We start from the raw sequence: 11,179 nt of genomic DNA on the forward strand, positions 1-11,179 counted from the left end.
TCACCAAAAGGTATTGTCCTCACTCATCTTCTCAAGGAAAATTCTTTGCTTCATTCTTTTCTACCATCATCTTTCCCTTCCAACTAAAAGACATTGATAATATTGGTGCATCTTGTTTTATAATTCATAAGTAAAGTATATCTTTGGGGTTTTATGCAATGAGTTTGGAGATTATTTACCTATACCTTGTTCTCTGTGCCTGATATAAACTGGAGGTTTGGTAAGTACTTGTGGATAACTGAACGAACTAAGCTTGATAATATTTATTCATGTTTACTTTTTACGTAACTGGGATGGGACAAAGGGACTCATGCATGGTGGATGAGCGCTCTACCTGTTAAGCTAACCCTTAGACTTTACTGATATCTTTAAAAAATAACCTGGGCTCTGGAGCAGTGGTTCAGAGGCTAAGAGCCACTGGTGTTCTTGCAGGGGCCCCAAATTCAGTTCCTACTACCCAAATCCATCGGCTGACAACTACCTGCAACTCCAGCTGCAGGGGATCCAACGCTCACTCGAGGGACTTGTACGAATGTGTCCACAAGCATGTGCGCGCGCGCGCGCACACACACACACACACACACACACTTACATATATACACAGAGAGCAGGGAGACAGATACACACACAGAGAGACACATACATGCACAGACATAGTTAAAATAAAATCTTGTTTAAAAAGAATTTGGTATTTACTAGTGACTTAGTTAATGCTTTTGTGGGATAATTAATTACTGTCTTAAGTATGAGCTACTTAATGCTTTACCACTGTCTAGACTATTCTGTTTAAAAGTTTTGTTAATTACTTAATTAGTGTGTGTGTGTGTGTGTGTGTGTAAGTTCGTGGATGCACCACAGGACTTCTGTGGAGGTCAGAGGACAACAGTGGGAGTTGGACCTTTCAATTTTTATGTAGAGGAAACATTTGCTTCCAAGTCACACATGATATTTTACCTTCAGGCTGTTAAATAAATCATGTTGTTATAAGGCAGAATGAGCAAAAAGATATGGATGGTTCATGCATTACTCAGGCCCACTGCTCAGAAAATGATCCTGCAGTGATCAATTGTTTATATAGGACAGCACATTATCATTAGTAGAAACAGTTTCAAAGAACTAGAAAGCTTAATTGCTACAGTCTGGATCTTAAACGTTCCTCCAGAGGTACCTCTGGTAGAGGCTTGTGCTCTCTAGGAGGGAGATAGGAGAGGGATAGAACCTTTAATGATGGAGCCTAGTAGGAGGTTGTTGTACTCTGAATAAACAATGTCCCTCACGGGCTCAAGACTTGAGTGCTGCATCCCTAGCCTCTGGTCCAATTTTGAAGGTTTTGGAACCTGTTGAAAGTGGAGCTTGGTTTGTGGGTCTTTGAGGGTTGTAGCCTCCAAGGCTCTGGGCTTCTTTGGCTTCCTGAGCTATGCCAACAGCTACTGCCCAGTCAACGGCCACTACCATGTGCTCCTGCTGGCACTGATGGAGCTGCTCCCATCCCCATGTCTCTTTGCCACGGTGCACTGAAACCATGAGCTAAAACAAACCTTTAGCTCCTTCTGTTGCTTCTGCTGGGCATTTTGTCATAGCAACAAGCAAGGTGACTAATAGGAAGTCCTTAGCCTCTCTGAGGGTGAGCTCTTGAAGGGGAGTATGGGACTCCAATGCCTTCACCTTCCTCTATTTTACTCTCCAGACATAAGGTTAGTTTTGCTTTGTCATACATTCCTGCCATGATGTGATGCCACAGGCCCTAAGTAACAATGGCATCAAACCACAGTCGGGAGCCTTCAATACTTAGCAAGTTCACTACTTTTCCCTGTATAAGCTGATTGTCTCAGTCATTTATTATAGTGATGGAAATCTAACACAGTGTTGCAATGAAGAAAAATACTTCCTTTTTTTCTTCTGCTGTCATTCCTTGATGTGGTTCTCTAGGTTTTTCTATTCTAGCCCAAGCTGTTCTAGTATCTGAACAGGGAGTTAGGATAAGGTCCCACATCTATAAATTATAAATGTTTTTTTTTTTACAATATTTCTTACCTTCTGCTTGAATTTTTCCTTATGTTCTCCAATGCTTGGGGCCTTTCTTATTTGAGGGAAGCCCCAGTCAAGCTCTCAGATAGAACTTTAATTTTTTTTTCTCATTCCCATGAATGATAATTGCTCGTGACATCATTCTATGTCTGGGTTTTACCTTGGTTCTTGTGATTATTTTATTATTCTTTGTTACATTTCTCATTGTAAAGCACATTGCTGATGGCACAGCATTTCTTCCACTTGTAAATGCTGATGCTGCTATCCTCTGGGTCAGAGAGAGGTCACAGTCTATTCTAAAGCATAATCGCTAGCTCCAGCGTTTGACTGTGAGCTTAATTAGTCCCCCATACTGGTGTGGAGACACTGAACCTTGCAGCTGAATGGGACCCGCAGAGAGCATCTGTTCTCCCCACTTTACCTTCTGGCAGGTGGTTTCTGAGCCATCTGAAGGATGCCTGTTAGAACTGAACTAAAGTGCACACTCCCAAGATACTCAGGGACCACAGTCCCACAATCTCTGTCTGGTTCTGGAACTCACTGTCATGATAATAGTTTTCCCTTTGGTCGTTGTAAAATAAATCTTCTTTTAAACAAATGGTTCTCTTGATTTGCTTACCTTTAAGAAGAAAAACGGTTGACAAAAACCTCTGCAGGAAAACGATTTCTGTGCTTCAAGGTTATAGTCAATTCATTTGTTTTTGTTTTTTTTTTTAATTTTTTTTTCAGTTCAATAGTAAGGCATATTCTAATGATTGATTGCTAACATTTGTTTTACCTTATCATGGGGTAGGTTAGGACAGTATTTCACTCAAAGCACACAAGCTTTACCATGAAGATTTTGCTTTTATTTTTAGGTTGTGTGTATATACATGTATGTGTGAGTGTGGTTTGTGCATTGAATGCGTGCCCCAGGAAGACAGAAGACATGTCAGATAACTTGGAGCTGAGGTGACAGGAGGTGTGAGCTGCCTAGTGTGGCTGCCGGGACCCCCCGACTCAGGTCCTCTGCAAGAGCAATATACACTCTTAACCAGCGTGTCCTCTCCCTAGCCCCACAAGCTTTGCTTTTATTAATTTAATTTCATTTAATTCAGTGCTGTTTTTTGAGTTATGGTCTTGTTATATAGCCCAGGCTGGCCTTGAATTCATTATCCTTCTGTTTCAGATTCCTGAGTTCCGAGATTACAGCTTTGTGCCACCAAGATTGGTATAAATTATCTCTTATAAAAAACATAAATATTATACATGCTAATGAAGTACCATGTGACGCTTTGATTGGTGTGTACAATGTTTAAGTCAGTTTAAGCATTTTTATCTCAGACTTTTATCAGTTATGGTAAAAATATTCAAATTCTTCCCTAGTTTTTAATATATAGTGCACAGTCTATGTATCTATAGTACATATCTAAAGTCACCCTGTTGTGGGACAGTATCCCCCAGATCTTGCTTCTATATAACTTTACCTTAGTAGTTATTGACCAATGTCTCCTCCTTGCTACTTTCCACAGCTTGTAGTAATCACAATTGTATTCTCAGTGTGTGTGTGTGTGTGTGTGTGTGTGTGTGTGTGTGTGTGTATGTGTGTGGTGTAGTTGGGGAGAGAGTGGAGGAGGTTGGTGGAAGGGATGGGTGCAGAGGTCAATGCTGAATTCCTTTCTTAATTGCTCTTCGCTTTTTTTTTTTTTTTTTTTTTTTTTTTTTGAAACAGAACCTGGAGTTCAACAATCTGGTGAAACTGACTGGCCAGCAAGGCCCAGGGATGCTCCTCTCTCTATCTCCCCAGGGCTGAAATGACAGGCACATACCTCTGAGCCAGGCATTTTACGTGAGTGTTTGGGATGTGAGCTCAGGTGCCCACTCCTGTGCAGCAGGTACTTTACCCACAGAACCCTCTCTTTAGCCCTAGACTGTTCTTAAGACAGGACCTTGCTGTGTAGCTCTAGGCCAGCCTTAAATACATGATTGTCCTAGAGTTCTGTGATTATGGGCAGGTGGCGTTCAGCTAAACCTCTGCATGCTGTGAGATTTTAAAGGGAACTCCGTGAATATAAAGCCTCAGGTGCTTAGCAGGGAGGTCACTCGGTGCAGGCCAATCATTGTTATTGCTGTTTGATGGCCATCGAATAAGAAAAGACATTGCTGGAGCCTAGCATAACTCCTCTGAGAGGCTTCACCCAGCAGCTGATGGAAACAAATTCAGAAACCCACAGCCAAACATTAGACAGAGCTTGAGGATTCATATGAAAGAGTTGAGGGAGCTGGAGGGGTCAAGGACTCCCCAAGAAGACCTACAGAACCAACTAACTTGGGCCCATGGGGGCTCACAGAGATTGAACCATCGACCAAAGAGCATGCATGGACTGGTTCTAGGTCCCCTGCGCATACGTAGCAGATGAACAGCTTGGGTCCCCCAGGGATTGGAGCAGAGTGGGAGCCCTCTCTGATGCTGAGGCCTGCCTTTGGATCCTGTTCCCCTAACTGGGCTGCCTTGTCTGGCCTCAGTGGGAGAGGATGTGCCTAGTCCTGCAGCAACTTAATGTGCCAGGGCGGGTTGGTACCCATGGGGGATCTCCCCCTTCTCTGAGGAGAAGGAGAGGGGAGGATGGGGGAGAGGGGTATGTGTGTGCTGGTGGGGGGGGTGGACAGGAAAGATGGGGGTGGGCACAGAAAGATTCTGTGATCAGAATGTAAAGTGAATAAATAAATTAATGAATGGAGAGAGAAAAAAAGAGATTGCCAACATGCTTGGGTTTCCTTAACTAAGTCTGGGGCTGGCAGTGCAGCTAAGCAGCAGTCCTTGCTTAGCATACACAGGCCTGGGGTCCAGACGGGTAGCACCAAAGAAACAAATAGAAATCCTCAGAAGCCAGACAGGGTAACAGGAAGAGACTGACAGGGATAGCTCTTGGTTTTCTGAGGGAGCTTCCATGCTGTACAAAGAACAGGACAAAGCAGAGTATGAGCAGAAGCCACTGTGGTGTGCAAACAGTGTGTGTCATTTCTACCTTCACAGAGCAGAGGTTTAGCGGAGAAATCCAGCTAAACACTCACATGAACAAACAATACACAATGCCATAAATGCATAAAACATTATGAAAAAGTATAAGAGAATATAGAATGGCGTGATGGGCGGGGGAGAGTGGATGAAGTGATATTTGAGCAAAATCTTGAATGGGGCTATGCTGTGTACGGGCAAAGAATCTTCCAGGCAGAGAGAATGGCAAAGACTGCAGAGGCTGGAGGCAGGAGTATGGTGGGGGGAATTGATGTTAGCACAGTAAGCTGGGGTAGATGGGAGTCAGAGGGGCAGTCGGGGACCAGATCATGGAAGGTCTTGTGAGTGACAGTAGGTGTGTTGGTTAATTTTTTGTCAACTTAACACAAAATTAGAAATGTCTGAGAACAGGAAACCTTGTAATGGAAGTTGTTTTATTTTTTTTAAAACTCAGTTATGTTATGTAAACATGTTTTTGTTTTAATCCCAAGAGTGAAATTTTAGTTTGGGCTTTCGTTTGTCCACAGCTGATAATTGCCTCCTGCAGGACTTGCTCTTTGCCTTCATGCAGCACAGAGAGGGGCGTGGTCTAGGACTACGAAGGATATAAATACAAGAGCCCAGAAAGAGAAGGTGTGACAGTCTGGAGAGACCAGAGGTGGATAGTGTGGCAGCTTGGAGGAGACAGAAGAAGAGAAACGTTTCAACATAGTGGCTTTGAGGAGACTGCTTGCTGTGTTTGCTGTTCTTGGAGATTGGTCTAGCCCCAAAAGAGCCCACTGACCCTAAATGGCTGGGAGAAATAAAGGGGTCTGTGCCCCCTCTCCCCACTAATCTTCTCTGTCTAGCGAAGGGTTAAAGAGTTGGCAGAAGGGAGGTAGAGGCTTAAATACCCCAAATAAAATGGAGTTTAAAAACAAGCACAGCAGAATCTCAACTGAGAAAATGGCCAATAGTGGCCTGTAGGCAAGCCTATAGGGGATTTTCTTGACTGATGTGGAAGGGCCAACTCCACTGTGGGCAGAACCACCCCTAGGCAGATGGCTCTGGGTTGACTGAAGAGCAAGTTGCATGAGCTGTGGAGAACAAGATAGTAAACAATTCTTTATGGGTTTCTTCTTCAATTCCTGCCTCTAAGGTCTTGTCTTGATTCCTGCCCTGAATTCTCTTCATGATGGGCTATAACCATAAGCTAAACCAAACAGTTTCCTCCCCAAATTGTGTCTGGTCATAGTGTTTTATCACCAACATGGAAACTTCCAGCCGAGACAGCACCTTTGCTCACATCACATCTAGTGACTGATGTTGTCGAGAGACGCCAAATGAAAGTGTCCCTCAGCATGAAGCTGAGGGACAGTTGACTTTCATACAACTGAATGTCTTACATGTCAACTGCAAGGTTCCAATGGGCAACTCGAGGCCACATGACCTACGTGGCCCAGCCCAGCCCGTTAGGTATTCACTTCTGTTGCATTCTATTTGTTCCAAGTGGGTCACTTGAGGGGATATAGACCTACACTCTCAGAAGAGATGTTAACTGATTTGTCACGTTTTTCAAACCGTGACAAATCATATTTAAAGCTTTAAGTCTTTTGTTCTTAAAGCTTACGCATTCGTTTCTGGCTCGAAGCTTCAGAGGTTTCTGTCTATAGTCACTTAGCTCTCATGGCTGAGTGGAGTAGAGATGTTTATTTCATGGTGGCTAAGAACAAAGAAAGGAAGGAAGCAGGGAAAAGGGGAATAAAGGAAAGAAAGAGAGAGGGCGAGGAATATAATGAGGACAATGCATAATCCTCGAAGGTATACTCAAAATAGCCTAATTCTTCCAACCAGACTCCATCTCCTAGAATCACTACCACTTTCTACAGAACATTAGCTATGAAGCCCTCAGTGAGTGAATGTACCCATCTGTGAGGAACCCTTATGACACAATGGCTTCTGAACGGTGCCGCACGGGGAACCAGACCTTCAGCAGACAAGTCTAGATCCAAACCTTAACAGAGTTAATTGAGAGAGCCCATTGGCAGGGTGAACTGCCCTGCTGCACTGCAGGGTTTGGCGATCAGGAAGGTGAGGAGGACCCAGTAAAGGAGACCAAGAAAGGAGGAGGAGGAGGAATCTGTGTGAAAAAGCCATGTGAAGAACATGCTTCAGCTGGGGAGCATGATCGGGGCAAACAAATGCTGTTCAAAGGTCAGAAGAGAGGTGGACTGTGGATGGATTTTTTACTTCAGGGACGTAGAAGTCACTGTGACTGAGCCCAGAGTTTCCGGAGGGTGCTAACTAGATTCTTCAACTCTCGTTTTGTTGGCTGTCAGCACCTAGGCTCCAGCTGCATCACTCCCATCCCCACTCCAGGACCAGGAGAGACACATTGCCTTGATACTGTCACCACATAGTAGCCTAGAGTCTTACTAAATGCTCCCTGTCCTGTGGATAGAATTTATAAAAGACCTTGCTGTCTTTTCAGTGTTCAAACTTACCAAACAGCACGAACAGCGGATACTCTCTGTGATATGTTTGACCATAAATAGTTCTGAAGATTCTGTTTGTAGGAGGGCTTGTTTATGTAGTGCTTTAACGAGAGATGAAAAGATAGTGGAAAATGGACACATCCGCTGACAAGCAGGTGGGAAATATTAGTCTGTGAACCCAAGTTAACCAAATACATACACATGCACAACACACCCCACACCGTACCACCCCCATCATACCACATCTCTGTCTCTGTCTCTGTCTCTGTCTCTCTCTCTCTCTCTCTCTCTCTCACACACACACACACACACACACACACACACACACGGATACAACTTTCTGTGCCTGTTTTTGTTGTTTGTGTGTATATATGATTTGAGGACTGACTACTCTGCACTTTATAAACCATCACAGAGGCTTGTTCCTGGGAGAGGCTAACCTCATCCCAGTGGTCATTAGTCTCTGTAGTTCTCTGTCTAGGGTTAGGTCCCCACAGAAACGTCCCCTTGCATGTTAAGTCCATTGATAGTGACTTTGCCCCAGCCTTGTTTATGCAGCCATTTTTAGGAGAGCCCGTTTCACAGCAGACTTCTCGGTGTTTTGGTTCTTACAATCTTTCCACCTCATCCCTCCTAAGTGTTCCCTGAGCCACAGATGCAGGAGCTGTGATGTAGACGTATTTGTTGGGGTTGGGCTCCCCACAGTCCATTGATCTCTGCATTGTGTCCAGGTGTGGTTCTCTGTGATGGTCTCCATTTGATGTAAAGAGATGTTTCTTTGGGGAGCGGTGCTGGCCACACTCACCCAGGAAAGATGGCCCATGCACAATGATTCAGGTCTATAATGGTACAGGTCTATAACTTAGCTATATTGACTTGTTTATAAAATATTGACAAAAACATGTGTATATTGTTAGTATATTTTCCATCTGTAGTTGGTGACAGCGAGGACAAAAACCCTCCAGATATGGAAATCTGACTCTACAGTAAGTCCTACTATGCACAGACCTTGCTTTTGACCCTGTTATTATTAATGCATGTATGTATATGTTTCATGTGTAGAGTTGTACATTTGTGTGAGGTTGTAAATGCACTGATGTGGAACTTGCCATGTAGGCTAGTCTGGCAGGCCAGTGAGCCCCAGGGATCTGTGCAGCTTTGCCTCCTGTGTGCATAGGTTCCGAGTGCCTATAGCTGTGCTTAACTTCTTATATGGGTTCTGGGGGAACAGAACACATGTCCTCCCGTTTGCATGGCAAGTACATTCTCTACAGAGCTATCTCCCCAGGCCCTGTTCTCCATCACCGAAACTGTTTATTCTCGAATAAGCTGTACCAAGCTGAGCATGGGGCTGGCTGTTATAAATATTAATTGGTACACGGCTTCTTTTATTCTTAGCCCTGAATTGAAGAATTAATTGGAGAGCTTACATTGGGGACCGCTTAAACACTTGTGTCCTTTCTTAACCTACCGTTCTGTCTTCCCGTCTTGTGTCTTTTCTTTTCTGAAAGGTAGGGTTAATTGTCAACATCTTCGTAAAACTCTCTGGTTCTTTCTGTCACACGGGGTGTTTGGTGTAGATTTAACTTCGGGTTCTTGAGCTGAGTTTCACAGAGACCTTCCCCCAGGCTCTTTTCCCAAAGAGCGCCCTGCCAGACAGCCTGTGTTTTGCTGTAGCAAGTCAGGTGCTGCAGCACCACTGGGGCAGCTCCTTTCTTTGGCTTAAGCTCAGTTTCATTAACAAGCATGTTCACACTTCAACTGGAACATTTAGAATAACACCCGCACAATGTGTTTAGTGTTTAGTTAATTATTAAGTCTCTAAGCTTGAATTATTCAAGCAAAATTGATTGGGTTCAACCTTTTTCCTTCTCTTTGTGCTTTAGAAACAAAATAAACTCTCTCCTCGACTCTCTGAATAATTTGGGAAGGGTTATTTAATAAGTTTCAATACCCCAGTCCGTGGGTGGTACCCAAGTGAGAATAGAATAGGTAGAGAGGACAGGCAGCTTGAGTCTTTTGTTAAAAATTGTGTTTAAGGCTGGGCTGTGGCTCAGTGGACAGAGCTCTTTGCCACCCTGTATTCCTTTCCAAGCCCTGAAAAAAAAAAAAATAAACAGCATCTGCAACTCATATATTTCTATCACCAGTGTGACATTTAAAGATAACTTCCTCTATAATTGTTCTTAGACTTTAAAAAATTACGTTTAATTTATCTGTGCACGTGCATGCCACTGCATGAGCCTGGAGGTCAGAGGACAATGTGCAGGAACTGGTTTCCCTGCTTCCATCGCGTTGCTCCCAGGAATAGAACTCAGGCTGTCTAGCTTGGCGGCAGGTGCTTTTCCTGCTGAACCACCTGGACTGTGTGTGCTCTTTATTACTTAATCTCAAGAATAAGTGAAATTGTTAAAAATATGTTGACTTCATCCTTAAAAAAAAAAAAAAAAAAAAACCCTGGTGGTTGAAGAACATTTCTTGACCTAGATAGATAAAGGTATAAAACTTTCCTTTACTGTGTAATGTGTTTGTTAAAATAGGGAGAAAAAAAAAAACAAGTGTAAACACCAATGACAATGAAATAACAACTATATTATCAAAAATATAACAAATAAATAATAAAATATATTATCTACTTTAGGATTACATTTCACGTTTACAGTGTCATTTATTGAACAGGCACACACATAAAGATGTTACGGCTGGAAATGATTAACCTTTTGTCTGAATATCACTCACAAGTCAAGAACACATTGAAAATAATGCAGTCCTTATTTATGCCAGGCAAGAACAGGCCTGGAAAGTGTAAGTTTCGGAAAAAATTTACAATATCCTGCGAATCACGGCAACTTTAACCGGAGCCTTCATTTTCAGTCTTCAGGTCTAGGCCTTCATTTCTAGTTCTCCCCCTGCTTTCGTATTACTAAGATGTAAAAATGATTCATTGCACGCACTGCCATGGAAAACGGGTGTGGGGAAGGAATAGAAAGCCATCAGAGGAGGTGGCAGTTGTGGGGTGCGCACAGATAACAGAAGTGCGGTGACCCAGTTTAGCTGTCTGAAAAGTAGGTTCTTCCCCCAGCATTTTGGTTTTGGGAACTCTCTCCCCAAAACCAAGCTCACAAAACCCCGAAAGGGCCCCACCGGCAGCAGGTGCCTCGGCCCTTCAGGGACTCGCTGTTGCTGCATTGTGCTGGATTGCAGAGTGGCTCTGCGCGCACCTGGAAGTGTGCTGACAGAGGGGGCTGTAGGTTTGGTGACAGTGGCGAGCTGTCTTGGTTGGGGGAGCTGGGTAACCTTGGGTGAGGAGGAACAGGCTCGGTCTAGGATCTTTCCGGTGGAGAAAACACCGGGCTGCACACTGGAAAACTTTGGGGAGCAGCAATGGGAATCTCTCCCGTTCGAGGTCCCGCAGGCGCGACGCGGATGGTGGGGCAACACCAGCCTCTGATTATTCTTCAGTCCTGGGGAGATGACACAAGTGCGGTGATAGGAACACGGGAGAGCGGGGCGTGGGAAAGCCGAACGCGGGCAGCGCGGGCAGGTAGCCAGCGTCGGGAGAGGCTGGGAGCCGAGGGTACCCGTGCGGGACGGCCCCGGCCCCGGCCCGGCTTGGGGGTGGTCGGCGGATCCCGGCGGCGAGGCGGCGGGGCGCGGCGCCCGGCGCGTGCCTGGCCGG

The sequence above is a fragment of the Psammomys obesus genome, unplaced genomic scaffold, assembly GCF_907164565.1.
Source record: "Psammomys obesus unplaced genomic scaffold, mPsaObe1.curated_primary_1811, whole genome shotgun sequence".
Taxonomy (NCBI): Eukaryota; Metazoa; Chordata; class Mammalia; order Rodentia; family Muridae; genus Psammomys; species Psammomys obesus.